This window comes from Felis catus, chromosome D4 (genome assembly GCF_018350175.1).
Source record: "Felis catus isolate Fca126 chromosome D4, F.catus_Fca126_mat1.0, whole genome shotgun sequence".
Lineage (NCBI taxonomy): Eukaryota > Metazoa > Chordata > Mammalia > Carnivora > Felidae > Felis > Felis catus.
This window is the reverse complement of record NC_058380.1, coordinates 23,882,598-23,900,154: the sequence shown is the minus strand read 5'-3', so window position 1 is coordinate 23,900,154 and position 17,557 is coordinate 23,882,598. Positions and strand designations below refer to the sequence as shown.

General features: G+C 37.3%; 1 long non-coding RNA gene across 6 annotated transcripts in view; it reads left to right on the top strand.

The window, feature by feature from the left end:
* The window catches only part of LOC123381531, a 298,155-nt gene that overhangs the window by 228,370 nt on the left and 52,228 nt on the right, over window positions 1-17,557 (top strand). For all 6 annotated transcript variants that reach the window (XR_006588623.1, XR_006588622.1, XR_006588618.1 and 3 more), the window contains 2 exons: window positions 517-636; window positions 1,150-1,348. This is a non-coding gene — a long non-coding RNA (uncharacterized LOC123381531). The remainder of the gene's footprint in view (window positions 1-516; window positions 637-1,149; window positions 1,349-17,557) is intronic.

Genomic DNA, 17,557 nt, shown 5'->3' with positions numbered 1-17,557 from the left:
TTGAAGCCTGAAGATTATGTGGAAGGGTGTGTGTATAAATTCATCAGGAGCTGTGCAAGGGGATGAGAACAAGGGTTGCAGGGGGTCATTGAAGGTACTAGGACTCCAAATTCTGCTTTTAAGGTGTCTATTGTTGGGAAATAACTTTTTTTAAAGTAGTAAATCATAGGACTTGATTCTTTATGCTACTAGAAAAAGGGGGAAACTCACGAAAACATCTATTTTCATTAATACTTTATATTATGTTGGAATTATGTTTGACAATGCACTATTTCAACTAATATCATTTTTAATAACACTCTCAAATTTAATTAACATTTTTGTAGAAGAAAAGCACATAGCCTCAGATTCTTCAGTGGTTTATCTTACAGAACACTTTAAGGCATGATCTTTGCAATTCTCAAGACTGGTGCCAGTACTCATGAAAGAATAGTATAAATGAGTAGAAAATAAGAAAGGCAGTAAATCTTATATGAGGCTAAATTATTAACTTGACCTATTTTTCTCTACTTACAGGATTGGCATTTTAGTGGACTGGATTATCCACTCATTTTCAATTAAGTTTCCATATGGCAAATTGAAGCTGACCCTATTACAATTAGAAAGCTATGTGGAAGGAAGGAGGCCATAAATAATGTGAGAGAAATTATATTTCGTATGTTATGTACTTAGACTTATTGAAAAAGAAAGGAAGAAATGGAGCGTTGTTGTAATACATTGGATAAAATAGGCAATCAGTTTATTATCTAAATAATTATAAACTCCTCTCCTACTGTAGGTCTTATTTGTTCCAGTTGCCTGGATAATTGATGTAATTTCCCTGTGTAGGCTGTGAAGACATTTTTTTTCAGGGCTAAATAAGTATTTTAATAATATTTAATTGTTATTAAGAGGTGACAAAGCAGAAAAAATAGGAACCTCAAAGGAGGTGAACCAACTTTTCAGCTGGGTTCTACGACTAACATGGACAAGACATTTATCTTTCCTGGACTCAGTTTTCTTATCTCGAAAATGGGAATGATAACACCTACGTTTCTGGAGAGTCATCAGGATTGAAGGATACAAAATACATCTTAGCCCCTACAACTAATATGCCAATATTAATTTTTGCATCTGTGATGAAATAATTTCTCACACATTCCTTCCTAGATTTCTAGTCCTTTAAATTACTTGATTGAGATAACCTGGGAGATCCAGACCAGATGGTGACAGAGGAGGCTCCTGAATTTTTTCTTCTCATGGATGCACTGAGTACAGCCACACGAAGCAATTTCCTGTGAGAGAAATCCAGAAATGAGTTGAATGACTCCTACACACCAGATGACAAGCAACATCCACCTTAAAACAGGTAAGAAAGACATAGACACACTCTCACCATAAACTTACCTCTGGCACAATGCCATGTGATCAGGAGGGAATCCCCAACTCCCAGCTTTCTACCTCAGGAGTAAAGGGTTTAGACCACAATTTCTTTTGTGCCCCACTGTGGACTACCATCCCAGGGACATGTGTCCAAATCATCTAGCTCTAAAAGTGAAGGGGGCTTGCATTCACAAATACCACAGGACTATAGCAAACAAAGAAGCACTTGTTAAAAGGCACATAAACACTTGCCACAGCTGTCCCCTCAGGGTTTAACGCAGAGAGAACAGGCAAAAACACCAGGCTCCCAGTCTTTCCCTGGAAGGGATTTGACTGCACACCTCACAAACTGCTGCCTGAGGGTACCAGATGGACCTAACAGACAATGTATAAAATAGTCCATCCAACAGCAGCAGAATACACATTCTTTGTAAGTGCACATGGAACACTCTCTGGGATAGATCATATGTGGGGCCACGAAACAAGTCTTAGAAATTTAAGAAGAGTGAAATAATATCAAGCATCTTTTCTGACCACAATGGTATAAAACTAAAAAGCAATTACAAAAGGAAAATGGAAAATTCACAAACATGTGGAAACTAAACAACACAGTCCTGAGTAATCAATGACCAAGTAAGAAATCAAAAGAGAAATAAAAAATATCTTGGACAAATAAAAATGGATATACAATATTCCAAAACTTCTGGGGATGCAGCAAAAGCAGTTCTAAGAGGGAAGTTTATAATGATGTATGTATACATTAAGAAAAAAGACAAAACTGAAATAAACAACCTAACTTTATACCTCAAGGAATTGGAAAAAGAAGAAAGTAAACCCAAAATTAGCAGAAGAAAATAAATGAAATGAAATAAATGAAATAGAGACTAGCGAGACAGTGGGAAAAATTAATGAAAGAAAGAGCTTTTTTTAAAAAAAAAAAAAAGATAAATGAAATTGGCAATCCTTTAGCTAGACTAAGCAAAAAAATGAGAGAAGACAAAAAATATCAAATGAAAGATGCAACATTGCAACTGATACTATAGAAATATTAAGATTCATGTGAAACTACTATGAAAATTATGTTAACAAAGTAGATAACCTTCATGAATTGGATAAATTTCTGGAAACACACAAGCTACAAAGACTAAATCATGAAGAAATAGAAAATCTGAACATAGCTGTCATCAAGGAGATTTAATCAATTATCTAAAACTTCCCAACAAAGAGAATTCCAGAACCAAATGTCTTCACTGGTGAATTCAACTAAACATTTAGATAAGAATTAATACAAATCCTTCTCAAACTCTTCCAAAAAAAAGAGAAGAGGAGGGAATACTTCCAAACTCATTTTACAAGTTCAGCATTACTCTGATACCTAACCAGGCAAGGACACTACAAGAAAACTACAGGCCAATGTCCATGATGAACATAGATACAAAATTGATGGACAAAATATTAGCAAACCAAATTCAACGATACATTCAAAGGAAAATACACCATGATCAAATGGGATTTGTTCCTGGCATGCAAGGATGGTTTAATATATGCAAATCATTAAATGTAACATACCACATGAACAAAATAAAGGATAAAAAAGTCATATGGTCATCTCAATAGATGCAGAAAAAGCATTTGATAAAATTTAACATTGTTTCATGATAAAAAAAAAAAAAACTTTGAACACAATGGTTATGGAAGGAATGTACCTTAACATAATAAAGGCCACATGTGACAAGCCCACAGCTAACATCATACTCAATGATGAAAAGCTAAAAGCTTTTCCTTTATGATCAGGAACAAGACAAGGATGCACACTGTCACCACTTTTATTCAGTATAATAATGGAAATCTTAGTCTGAGAAATTAGGAAAGAAAAAGAAATAAAAGGTACCCAAATCAGAGAGGTCTGTTTATTCTTTTATTTTTTATTTATTTTTAAAATTAAAAAAAATTTTTTTTTCAACATTTATTTATTTTTGGGACAGAGAGAGACAGAGCATGAACGGGGGAGGGGCAGAGAGAGAGGGAGACACAGAATCGGAAACAAGCTCCAGGCTCTGAGCCATCGGCTCAGAGCCTGACGCGGGGCTTGAACTCACGGACCGCGAGATCGTGACCTGGCTGAAGTCGGACGCTTAACCGACTGTGCCACCCAGGCGCCCCTTTAAATTTTTTTACATTGATTTATTTTTGAGAAACAGAGTGAGACAAAGTGTGAGCGGGGGAGGGGCAGAGAGAGGAGACACAGAATCTGAAGCAGGCTCTAGGCTCTGAGCAAGCGGTCAGCACAGAGCCTGATGCGGGGCTCGAACTCACAAACTGTAAGATCGTGACCTGAGCTGAAGTCGGACGCTCAACCGACTGAGCCACCCAGGCGCCCCCAGAGAGGTCTGTTTATTGATGACATGATATTATTTAGAAAACCCTAAGGAGTCCACTAAAACCTTTTAGAAGTAATAAATAAACTCAGGATACAAAATCAATATTTAAAAATCAAAGTCCTGTTTCTATACACTAACAACAAAGTATTTAGAAAAAGAAATTAAGAAAATTCTATTTACAATAGCATCAAAAAGAATAAAATACTTAGGAATAAATTTAAGAAGATCAAAGATTTGTACACTGAAAATACAAACCATTGATGAAAGAAATTGAAGACACAAATAAATGAAAAGATATTCATGTTCATGGATTGGAAAATTAATATGATTTAATGTCCATACTACCTAAAATCACAAATTCAATGCAATCCCTATCAAAATTCCAATGTTATTTTTCACAGATAGGAAAATGAATCCTAAAATTCATATAGAATCATAAAAGACCCCAAATAACCAAGACAATGTGGAGAAAGAAGAACAAAGCTATAGGCAGCACACTTCCTTCTTTCAATCTATATTACCAAACTGTAGGAAGCAAAATAGTATGGAATTGGCATAAAAACAGACACTTAGATCAATGGAATAGAATAGAGAACCCAGAGGTAAACCAATGCCTACATGGTCAATTAATTTTCGACAAGGCTCCAAAAAATATACAATGGAGAAAAGATAGTTTCTTCAATACATAATGCTGCCAAAACTGGATATGCACATGTAAAACAATGAAATTGTACCCATTTTTAGACCATAAACAAAAATTAACTCAGATTAAAGATGTGAACATAGACTTGAAACCATGAAAGTCCCAGAAGAAAAGTAGAAACTAGCCTCCTTGACACCAGTCTTGGCAATGATTTTTTCTTGATTTGACACCAAAAGTATAGGCAACAAAAGCAAAAGTAGACAGGTGGGACTATATCAAACTAAAAGCTTCTCTACAGCAAAGGAAACCATCAACAAAATGAAAAGGCAACCTATGGAATGAGAGAAAATATTTGTAAATCATGCATTTGATAAGGGATAAATATCTAAAATATATAAGGAACTTCTATAACTCAACACCAAAAAAACAAACAAACAATAAAACAAAAAACAAAAAACCCCAAAAACAACCCAATGGAAAATGGACAAAGGACCTGAATAGAAAATTTTCCAAAGAAGGCATATAAATGACCAATAGAAAATGGGTTCAACACCAGTAGTCATCAGGGAAATGAGAATCAAAACTGCAAGAAGTTATCACCTGAGATTCATTAGGATGTCTATTATCAAAAGTACAAGAGATAACAAATGCTGCAAGAATGTGGAGAAAAGGAAAACTGGCACACTGTTGGTAGGAATGTAAAGTGGTACAGCCATTGTGGAGAACAGTATGGAGTTTTCTCAAGAAATTAAGGATACAATTACTGTCTGATCCAGCAATGCCGTGTCTGGGTATATCCAAAAAACCAAAATCATTATCTTGAAGAGATATCTATTTTCCAGTGTGCACTGCATCATTATTCATAATAGTATGAAAATCTATGTGTTGATCAATGGATGAATGAATAAAAAAATGTGGTGCATATTATAGAACAGAATATTATTTAGCCTTAAAAAAGAAGGAAATCTTGCCATTTGCAACAAGATGGATGAACCTCGGGGCACTACACTAAGTGAAATTAAGCCATGCAGAGAAAAACAAATACTTCATGGTATCACTTATATGTGAAATCTTTAAAAAAAAAAAAAAAGGTCAGCTCCTAGAAACAGAGTAGAATGGTGGTTGCCAGGGGCTGGAGGATGGGAGAAATAGAAAGAGGTTGTTACAAGGGTACAAAATGTCTATTAAAAGCTAAATAAGAGCTGAGTATCTCCTGTATAACATGGTAACTACAGTTGATAACACTGTATTGTATAATTGAAATTTGCTGAGGGAATAGAACTTAAGAGTTTTTACCACCACCACCAACCAAAAGGTAAAAACAATAAAAAATAAAGTGTCTGAACAGTATCTTAAAAAGACCAAGCGCGGATAGCAGGGTATTTCCTAAGGGTAATGCCTAGAATACACGTCTGGAAAAATGGTGTTATCTATTCAGTGTCAGCTGAATAGATAACTCCTCACCCTCCCCAGCCTGTGGCAGGATCTGACCAAAATTATACTGCTCTCAACTTCATCTGATCCTTTAGTAAATTAGGGGAATAGCCCCAGGGAAAAAGTTTTCTCCTTTCCCCAAATATCGCCTTCGCCAGCAAGTTACAGAAAATTCATTTTCCCACCATTTTGTGAAATGCTTTGTAACCCACTATAAACGTGAAATGGAGAGGCAATACAGTATATTGATACAGGTGTCCTGGGGCGACAGGAGTCAGCAAGTGACCAGATCACACTCATAATTAGCCTGTAATCACAGGTTTCATTGTCTGTGATCAGGCTCTCTTGCTTCTCTGTGTGAGACGCATGAATTTATAGTCATACAAAAACCCCTTCAGATCTCAGTGTCACAACACAAGAAATAAGAGACTGTTACAGATATTTTCAAATGCAGACAATCTCTTAACAAACAAAGAAAAAGAATACTTATCTGGCTTTCTATTTCATTGGCTGAATTTTTACAAGTAGAATTTTGCTAGTAGCTTTGTTAGAAAATTTGGGAGGGTTCTGGGTTTTAACTTCTCTGGGCTAGGTTTCAGGTATTTCCTTGAATTAAACAATTAAGAGTATTCTTCTTTTCAGTGAATGGCATATAACTGTGGCGCTTACTAATTTACTGCCTCTCAGCTTCAAATTCACTCTTTGGATTTAATCTGTTAGCTAGTGCAGCTGTAGGTAACTCTGAGATCTTATTGGTTGGTGGACAGAAAGTCAAATTCCATGGTGGTCTACAGTTTAAGAGATAGAGATTCCAGAGCTTCTCTGTCATGTTAGGGAAGAGAGAATCCGAAGGCTTTGGAGAGAATCCAAATGGTAGAGTGGATTTGTCATGTGTGATATGGACACCCATCCCCCAACTATGACCCATAAGAACGCCCAGAAGGACCTTCCATCACTAAAACATTTAGAAACACCTGGATCCTTGAAAAGTCCTATGGCTACTCTCTTGTAGAATCATATATAGGAAAACATATATAGGAAAATAAGACTCTTTGAAAATAATTGACATTCTCTAATCATTATCATAGACCAAATTTAAGTCAGTGTAGGACTAGATTTAAATTAATAAAGATGCTTAAACGTTGAGTAGATTTTACCACTAATTTCTGTTTTATCAGTTGCTACTTAGCTTGACTTAGACTTCATTGATCTCAAGCAAACTTTGACTATTTGGAATCTTTACAGCTATGGGGGATTCCATAAAACCAACCAACTAACTTTAGAACTCCTTATCTGTGTTTACTTCCTGATAAACAGGTAAAGCAAAGTTTCACAGCTTGTAGTGGGATGCAGATCAGCTGCTGGTATTGTGAAGTTTAGTTGGCTTCCTCAAGTCAGTGCATAGTTACTAAGCCACAAAGGCGGCCTGCCTAGGCTGGAATCACAAGACTGGCTCACATAGATAGGGTTATTTCATAGTCTTGGATCCTAGAGAAAGTTGCTTAACCTCACAACCCTTCAGTTTCCTTATCAGTGAAGAAATGGGAAAATAATAGTAATTATCTCATAGAGGTGATGAGAATAATAAATGGAGTATTACAGATAAAGCAGTTAAAACAGTACCTGGCATATATTAAGTGCCCAGTAAATGTCACTTATGTTATTTTCTCATTAATTCTTAGCTGTTTTTTTTAACACTGGTAAACCTTTAATTTTTTTTTAATGTTTATTTATTTTTGAGAGAGACAGAGACAGAATGTGAGTGGGTTGGGGCAGAGAGAGAGGGAGGCACAGAATCCAAAGCAGGCTCCAGGCTCTGAGCTGTCAGCACAGAGCCTGACGTGGGCGGGGCTCGAACCCATGAGCTGTGAGATCATGACCTGAGCTGAAGCCAGACACTCAACCACCTGAGCCACCCAGGTGCCCCAACACTGGTAAACCTTTAAATCACTCCCCACCCCCATCACTCCCTATTCCAGAAGCTTTTCTTTATGCTTATAGAAATAGAAACATTGGAGACCTCTGCTTATTCCCCACCATCTTCAGCTCCTTCTTGTGTATTCTGGAAGGATGCGATCACTAAAACACTTCAAGAAATTAATTTCTAATCAGAAAAAATTATATTGGCAATCAGTTTAGCTAACTCAATTACCACTGAATAATTGCTTTGTTAAATACTGAGTTTTGCATCAAAGCTTGTGCCAGCCCTCCAACCACTACTCACACACATGAACACATTAATATCAATTTCAATATAATGAAATATGTACCTTAAAAACTAAGTTAATGGTAGCTGCCTCATGGAATATCAGCTACTGCTTGAGGGGGAGATCATGGAATGGACACAGCCATGTAAGGAAATAGGTAGATAAGGGGAGACCAAAAAGGGCTGAAAGACTAAAAATTTGATCTACTTCTTAATCTCTGTCCAGTCACCCATGCAAGCTTTCCTTGGAAAAAGTAAGTACACAAGGAAGAAATATTATCAAAGCTGAAAAACCTGTGTGTTTCTTATTTACACTGCAAGCTTTTATGGGAAACGGACATTGTAGTCATGGACAAAGTACATCCAAGGAGGATACTTAATAGAAAACATCCATCCTCAAGTCAGAGCATTTTATGCTCCAACCTAGTGTTGTCCACTAGAACTTTCTAGTAATGATAGAAATTTCTGTCATCTTCATTGTCCTATTTGGTAGCACTCGCCATGTGTGGCTATTAAGCATTTGAAATATGGCTAACACAATTGAAAAACCAGTTTTAATTATACTTAATTGTAATTAATTAAAATTTAAAGATGAATAACCACACGTGATTAGTACCTACTATATTGCACGGCACTGTTCTAAATCCTGAAGGTAAATTGAAGGAAAAGGGAAATCTCTTTACAAAGTTTTCAAAAGCTGTGAAAGTATTATGGTGTGTTGCATGTTGTGTTTGTCTCTCACAAACCCATTCTGCCTCCTCCCTGTGGCACAGCAGTCTGTGGTTGGGGTAGAATTGCCCTCACCCAAGTGTCTTCTGCTTTCTGCAGACAATCCATGCCAAAACCAATTAGCACATGGCATCCCAGTCATGAGGACTGGCTCAGAGATGGTCTTATGGGCGCAAGCTCAATGATTACAGGACTCCACTCTCCCTCTCCTCCTTCTGAATTAGAAACAAGAAACATGAGGCTCTGTTAATACAGGCAGCCATCTTGCAGTTGAGGAGGAAGCCAGCCTTAAAGCTCAGCTGACAGAGTAAGGAAAAGCAGCAAGAATTACAGAAAAGTAGAGGGGACACTTGAGTGGCTCAGTTGGTTAAGCATCCAACTCTTCATCTCGTCTAGATGATCGATCTCCCGGTTTGTGATGTGGAGCCGTGCGGTTAGAATGGGAATTCTCTATCTTCTCTCCCTCTCTCCTAAAAATAAATAAACTTAAAAAACATTACAGGAGGGGCGCCTGGGTGGCGCAGTCGGTTAAGCGTCCGACTTCAGCCAGGTCACGATCTCGCGGTCCCTGAGTTTGAGCCCCGCGTCGGGCTCTGGGCTGATGGCTCAGAGCCTGGAGCCTGTTTCCTATTCTGTGTCTCCCTCTCTCTCTGCCCCTCCCCCGTTCATGCTCTGTCTCTCTCTGTCCCAAAAATAAATAAATGTTGAAAAAAAATTAAAAAAAAAAAACATTACAGGAAAAGAGAGGCATGTTCCGATCATCGTGAAGCTCCTTCCCACTGCTTTTAGCATTTCCAACAGTGTGCTATCATCAAATTTCCTTCTGTCATGGCTCCAGTGCTACCCTGTCCCTCACCCCATCCCTCATTCAACCAAGAATGTTCCTTATGTGAAGATAAAATGGCTTTCCCTTTTTCTAACGATACACATTGTTCAAAATCATGCTGAATTTCAGATTCATATTGGCGTTATACTTTCCTTGTATAGTATTTTCCTCCCTTGGAGTTTCTGATTGCTTTGCTTTATTTCTCAGGAGAGGATACATATACCTTTCTCATCATATCCCTAATAACCTCATTTCTTATTCATTTTGTATTTTCTTAAAATCCTTTCCTTTTTCTTGAATATATTTTAGTTGGAGCCTACCAACTTATTCATCTAATATCATGGTCAACTTGCCAAATATTTAAATCACTGAATAGTTAGTTGATTTTTGTTCTGTTCCCTTTATGAAAGCTTAATATTTGCTTTTTTTTTTTTTTTTTTTTTTTTTTTTTTTTTGCTGCCACCATCCTGCCCCTGGTTTCACTCTATAAAGGAACAAATAAATGGGCTTCCCATTAACACTGTTTATTGGCTTCTCTATTTGTTTGAACTCACATCCTGTCCTTGCCCCTATGGTGGCAAAACTGCCAAGACAAAGTATTTCAGACCAAGGCAGGAGGAAAGGAAGAGCATAAGTCAGCAAAACACCCTAGGGGATGGCATTTAAAGGAAAGCTCACCCAGTCAAATAAAGGGTCAGTGGTTGGAGCAAAATAAAAGCTTCAGAAGAGGAAATCCTAACATTTGTGGCAACACAAACGGGCTAGGAAGATATTATGCTAAGTGAAATAAGCCAGTCACAGAAGGACAAATACTGCCTGATTTCACTATAGGAGATACCTAAAATAGTCAAGCTTACAGAAGCAAAGAATAGAATGGTGGTTTCCAGGGGATGAGGAGAGGGGGAAATGGGGCATTGGTGTTCAATGGATATAAAGTGACAGCTATACCAGATGAATAACTTCTAGAGATCTGCTGTGTAACATTGTGCCTGTAGTTGACAGTATGGTGTTGTGAACTTAAAAACTTAAGAGAGTAGATCTCATGCTAAGTGCTCTTACCACACACACAGGCACATGCACACAAACACAGTCACAAAGCAAGGGGACACAGGGAATCTTTTGGAGGTGATGGATATGTTTATTACCTTTTTTGTGGTAAGGGCATCATGGATATATGCATCAAAATGTATGTGTTAAATATATACAACTTTTTGCATAGTAAGTGTACCTCAAAAAAGTTGAAAAAAGCATTAAAAATGAAAGCTTAAGAAAAAATCCTAACTGTTCAGCAAATCAACCCTTTGCTGATTTTGTCTATTTCTACTTCCATCTGGACTGATTATCCCCAGGCCACCTTCTAGGGCTTTCTCTTCTTGGAACTCATGGGTTATCTCATTTGCTTCTTTTTTAAAAAAAAAATTAGTTACTTAAATTCAAGTTACTTAACAATGTAGTATTGGTTTCAGGAGTGGAACCCAGTGATTCATCACTTACATATAACACCCAGTGCTCATTCCAACAAGTGTTGTCCTTAATGCCCATCACCCATTTAGCCCATCTACCCACCCACCTCATCTCTATAAACCCCCAGTTTGTTCTCTGTGTTTAAGAGTCTCTTCTGGCTTACCTCCCTTCTGTTATCTTATTTTTCCTTCCCTTCCTCTATGTTCATCTGTTTTGTTTCTTAAATTCCAGAGATGAGTGAAATCATATGATATTTGTCTTTCTCTGACTGACTTCACTTAGGATAATATACTCTAGTTCCATCCACATTGTTGCAGATGCCAAGATTTCATTCTTTTTGATCAAAGAGTAGTATTCCATTGTGTGTGTGTGTGTGTGTGTGTGTGTGTGTGTGTGTGTGTGTATGTGTGTGTGCTGAGAGCTTTACCCTTGATATCAGGAACACAACAAGAATGTCCACTCTCACCACTGTTGTTCAACATAGTACTGGAAGTCCTAGCCTCAGCAATCAGACAACAAAAAGAAATAAAAGGCATACAAATTGGCAAAGAAAAAATTAAACTTTCACTCTTTGTAGATGAGTGCCTGCACACACACACGCACACGCACACACACATACACCACATCTTCTTTATCCATTTGACAGTTGATGGACATTTGGAGTCTTCCCATAATTTGGCTATTGTTGATAGCACTGCTATAAACATTGGGGTGCATGTCCCCCTTTGAATCAGCATTTTTGTGTTGTTTGGATAAATACCTAGTAGTGCAATTTCTGGGTCATAAGGTAATTCTATTTTTACCTTTTTGAGGAGCCTCCATACTTTTCCCAGAGTGACTGCATCAGTTTGTATCCCCACCAACGTGCAAAAGGGTTCCGCTTCCTCTGCATCCTTACTAATATCTGTTGTTTCCTGAGTTGTTAATTTTAGCCGTTCTGACAGGTGTGAGGTGGTATCTCATTGTGGTTTTGATTTGTGTTTCCCTGATGATGAGTGATGTTGAGCATTTTTTCATGTTTCTGTTAGCCATCTGGATGTCTTCTTCGGAAAGTGTCTGTTCATGTCTTTTGCCCATTTCTTCACTGGATTATTTGTTTTTTGGGTGTTGAGTTTGATAAGTTCTTTATTGATTTTGGATACTAACCCTTTATGAGATACATCATTTGCAAATATCTTCTCTCATCCCACCAATTGCCCTTTAGTTTTGCTGATTGTTTCCTTCACTGTACAGAAGCTTTTTATCTTGATGAGGTCCCAATAGTTTATTTTTGCTTTTGTTTCCCTTGCCTCCAGAGACATGTTGAGTAAGAAGTTCCTGCAGCTGATGTCATAGAGGTTGTTGCCTGTTTTCTCCTGAAAGATTTTGATGGTTCCTGTCTCATATTTAGGTATTCCATCATTTTAAATTTATTTTTGTGTATGGCATAACAAAGTGGTCCAGGTTCATTCTTCATGTCATTGTCCAGTTTTCCCAACACCATTTGCTGAAGAGACTGTCTTCTTTCCATTGGATATTCTTTCCTGCTTTGTCAAAGATTAGTTGGCTATATGTTTGTGGGTCCATTTCTGGGTTCTCTATTCTATTCATTGATATATGTGTCTCTTCTTATGCTAGTAGCATACTGTCTTGATGATTATAACTTTGTAATACAGTTTGAAGTCCAGAATTGTGAGGCCTCCAGCTTTGGTTTTCTTTTTCAACATTACCTTGGCTATCCGGGGTCTTTTGTGATTCCATACAAATTTTGGGCTTGTTTGTTCAAGCTCTGTGAGGAGTGCTGGTGTTATTTAGATAGGGATTGCATTGAATGTGTAGATCACTTTGGGTATATAGCCATTTTAACAATTCTGGTTCTTCTGATCCATGAACATGGAAAGTTTTTCCATTTCTTTGTGTCTTCTTAAATTTCTTTCATAAGCTTTCTATAGTTTTCAGCATACAGATCTTTTACCTCTTGGGTTAGGTTTATTCCTAGGTATTTTATGGTTTTGGTGCAGTTGTAAATGGGATCGATTCCTTGAGTTCTCTTTCTGCTGCTTGATTATTGGTATATAGAAATGCAACCAGTTTCTGTACATTGACTTTATATCCCTTGACTTTGCTGAATTCATATATCAGTTCTAGCTGTTTTTTGGTGGTCTCTTGGGTTTTCCATGTAGAGTATCATGTCATCTACAAAGAGTGAAAGTTTAATTTTTTCTTTGCCAATTTGTATGCTTTTTATTTCTTTTTGTTGTCTGATTGCTGAGATTAGGACTTCTAGTACTATGTTGAACAATAGTGGTGAGAGTGGACATTCCTGTTGTGTTCCTGATCCCAGGGGAAGCTCTCAGTTTTCCCCCATTGGGGATGGTATTAGCTATGGGTCTTTCATATATGGCCTTTATGATGTTGAGGAATATTCCTTCTGTCCCGACTTAATTGAGGGTTTTTATCAAGAAAATATGCTGTATTTTGTCAAATGTCTTATTTGCTTCTTGATCCCATTTTCTCCTTTTGGTGTTCATACTCAAGGGCCTGGAGTTCAACAACTCAGTGTCCTCCTCAAAAACAGTTCCAGAGAAGTAACATTTTAAGATATTGTCTTACTGAAAAGAACTGCATTTTGCCTTCACAATCAACTTAAAAATTGGCAGGTTTAGAATTATAGCTTCTAAATCCATTTTATTTTCAAAGTTTGAGGGGCTGCCTTTTAACCTTCTCATTCTGATGAAAAATCTGATACCAATCTGATTCACATTTCTAGAGGTTCCATCCTCCAAAATTCCTTCAGTTTCTCATCTGCCAATGTCTCCATTCTGGCTCCTGTTGCTCTTAGGAGCTTCTGTTTCAGATTCAAGGGAAAGAGAGAGGATAATGCATGTGCTCAGCCCACATTTTAAAAAATTAGCTTCTCCTGATTTACCTTCATTAAGTCAACTCTTTGGTTTACATAGTGTATAATCGTGTACAAATATCTGAGTCAAACAATAGATTCTGTGACATTGGAGGAATATTAGGTGGCTTTGGATCAATTTTAAATTAGATTGTCTTGAGAGAAAAATTGAAGCAAAAGGGAACTGAGTAATGAAAGAAGATGATCCTCTGCACCAGGAAAGGCACTAAGGACAAGTAAGTTGACGTGAAGTGAAGCCAAGCAGTCATCTTGTAGGGTTCCTGTTTTTATCTGTATTTACATTGGTCCCCAGCTGAGTGATAATTGCATTGGTCCATGAGGGAAACAGAAAGAGGAATAAGGAAGAAGTGGAGTTTGACTGTAAGTTATTTCTTGTTTCATAAATTGCTCCATCCAGATAATTTGCTTGATTTGAGCTCCCACCAAATGAATTGCAGCCAAATGAATTCCCACCAAATGAATTGCAGCAAAAGTAAACTGAGAAACAAAAATCCTGAGTTTACAAAAAAGCACCTGTTCAGCAATGATTTGTGAACTCTCTCTCAGCCAGTCCAGACCTAGCGTCTCTGCATTTTTTTAAATTTTCCACTTCAAAATAAAAAGGGTATAGTATTCCCTAATGTAACATTATATCCTGAGTTCTAGAAACACTTCTCTTCTGTTTTCCAGTAAAGGCCCATTTACATTGATTAATTAAAAGAGAGACATTTTCTTTTGGCAATGGAAACACTGGATTGCCCCCTTATTTAGTGCCTTATTAATAAGAAATACTAGGCATGAGATAAACATTAGCAGAACAACATTTCAGCACTAGGCCAAGGCTTTTGGCCTCATGCCTTCAAGTTGCTGGCCTTCTAACTGTCTAGGTCTCCTTCTGTGGCTGAGGGGGACTTCTGAGATTCTGGTGGGATCAGTAGCAAGGAGAAGACTTCTTCATAGTTGGTCAATTAGAAGATTGGCAAGAGGATCTGGTAGGAAGAAAATGAGCACCTGAAATTACATTGGGATGGTTAGGTAAGAAATGAACCATCAGCTAGAAAGTTGTATGAGACAAAAATAAGTAAAGTGAGAAAGGAGAAATGAAACCTGAAAAAGATTTTGTAGCATATGAAAAAAACAAAATCAACTACCAACTCCCACAGCTTCCAAAGTATAACAGCCCTGAGAACCATTGTTAGGATGGAAGAGATGGTTGAAGTCTCTTCTCAAAGAAATCAAAGAGGCGGTGACCTTTCAACAAGAACTGGGCAGGCCAGAAAGAAACACAAATATCTGGGCCATAGCCATAATGACTGCACCAGAATCTAGCTGGAAACAGTAAAGCATAGAATGAACACAACAGAAAAAGAGACTATTTATGAGCTCAGAGGCCAGGAACAGCAGTGTGTTGTTGGAGCTGGAGCCTCTTCTCACCCCTGGGTCATTGCTATTGTTTACAGCAGAAGGAACACGGTTTTTGTTTTGCTAGTTCTGACCGGGGTCATATGCGGAGCACAAACATACATATTCAAAAGGTACAACTGCCTTGCCTTGAAAGTAGCCTGTTTTCCTTCCAGATTTTTTTTTTTTTTTGTGGAAATAACACCATAACCACATTAAGTAATTTTAATCACCATATTAAAAAGAAACTTGGATTTTATACTTGATACTATTAAATATCACCCCATGTCAACACAGTTTTACTTAGTAAAAAAATAATTAAAAATAATTAAAATACTCAATGTAGACCATCCACATAAATCATGGTTTACTGAGACACTAAGGAATTTATTTTGTCACTTACAAGTATCTTTAGAGAGAGCTTATAACATGAGTCTTTTAACTGATATGTTAAAATACAGTGTAACAATTTGCATATAAGTTATACTCTTAAATATATGAAAAACATGTAGAATAATGTACCAAATGTTATTGAAAAAATAGATGGTTTTAAGTTTTTAAAGCTTTTCTTCTCAAATTTCCTGTGGTGAGCTTTTAATACTTTTATAGTTAAAAAAAAGGTCTTCATTTTACCTATAACCCTGGGATTCTAGCACAAATTACACTGGTTTTATTTTGCCTATTTCTCTTCAGAAGAGCATGTAGTTCTTACTCACTGACTCTGTCTCATCTGATGTTCTTAGGCCTTAGAAGGCAGATAACTCAGTAGGTAAGACTCATTCATTCCGAGTGCCAGCTTTGAGTTCTAATGGCCTGGTTAGTTTTATACCATGCCACAGACACAGAATTCATCCTGAATTCTGACCAGATATTCCAAACAAGGGAAGAAAGCAAAAATGTGTGCGGGTCCAGGTAAGTCTTTCCCATTTTGTCAGCATCTTCATTTTTGTAAATGGTGAAAGTTTTATAAGCACAACGCCAGCATTGACACTATGCAGAACCACCTTGAGAAACTAACTGGAGGTTTGCTTTGATCCTTTATATGAAATATGATAATTTAAAGGCAACAGGATGACATTTAGCACTGATAACATAGAAGGGAAAATTTATCTCATGGGGTCATGAATCTTCTGAAAGGATTAATTTACCTTTTTTTCTTTTTCTTCTTTCTACAAAACCAGGATAAGTAAAAAAGAATACTAAGGAAAATAAATTGGGGGAGATTTTCTTTCTTGGAGTTGTTTTTGTTTCATAATCAACAAAAAAACTCTCCTTTCCAGATATTTGTGGGAATGTTAGTAGGACCAAAAAGTAGGTCACAGATACTCTGACTGCACCCAGTTACCACAGATGGAATCATGCTGCTCAAGTCAGAGTCATAGGACTGAGAAACACCTTAAAAATGATAATCTGAAATTCCACTCCCTAATTCCCATCTAGGGAAAGACAGAGCATCCTATCCTGCTGCTGTTAACCTTCCCCAGTCTGGGAAATCAATGGGGAGCACCATCATTTACCCAAGATTGTGGCTTTTTGGTTGATGTCATGAAAAACAAAAGCTCCAAACCCTTTTTGTTTTTCTTCATGAACCACAGTGTTAGTCTCTTCCTTGGACCATGATGGGATAGAAAGATGTAAGATGGGGATGGCAATATGTACTTTATAGGATTTTTGTAAGATTTGAGGATGAAGTATCTCTAAGTTATTTGAGGTCTTGTACTTTTAGACTTAAAAACAAGTGCCATGCTTCCATCACTTGTTGTATTTGAAGGGCAAAGTTCTTGGGAACTCCTTGGAGTGCTGCTATCCTATATGAGTTCTGTGTCTGGGGTTGGGTTTTTTTTTCTGAATCCCACTAATTTGTCATGTCTGATGTCTGTCTTCTAAACTGATTCCATTCTGACTTGTAGAACTTAAGCCCTTTAGCTCATGGGTTGGGAAGATGAGGGAGCTTTACATATCTATATAGCTCGTTAACTCTCTGGCTCCATATCTCCATATATCACCCTCTCACTCCATTCTTCTGAGCTTCTCAAACTTGGATCTTCTGGGAAGATACTTTGTCTTAGCTTATTATCCTTCCTTCCACTTGAATGGAAGCCTATCAAACTTACTCAGCATTCACTAAGCCAGCCTGTGTTTGCAACTCTAGAAGAGACTATGAAATGTCAATCTTTCCATGTCCTCTCCTTTACCAATCTCTGAAAGAAGAAAGCAAGAGTAGATTCACCCA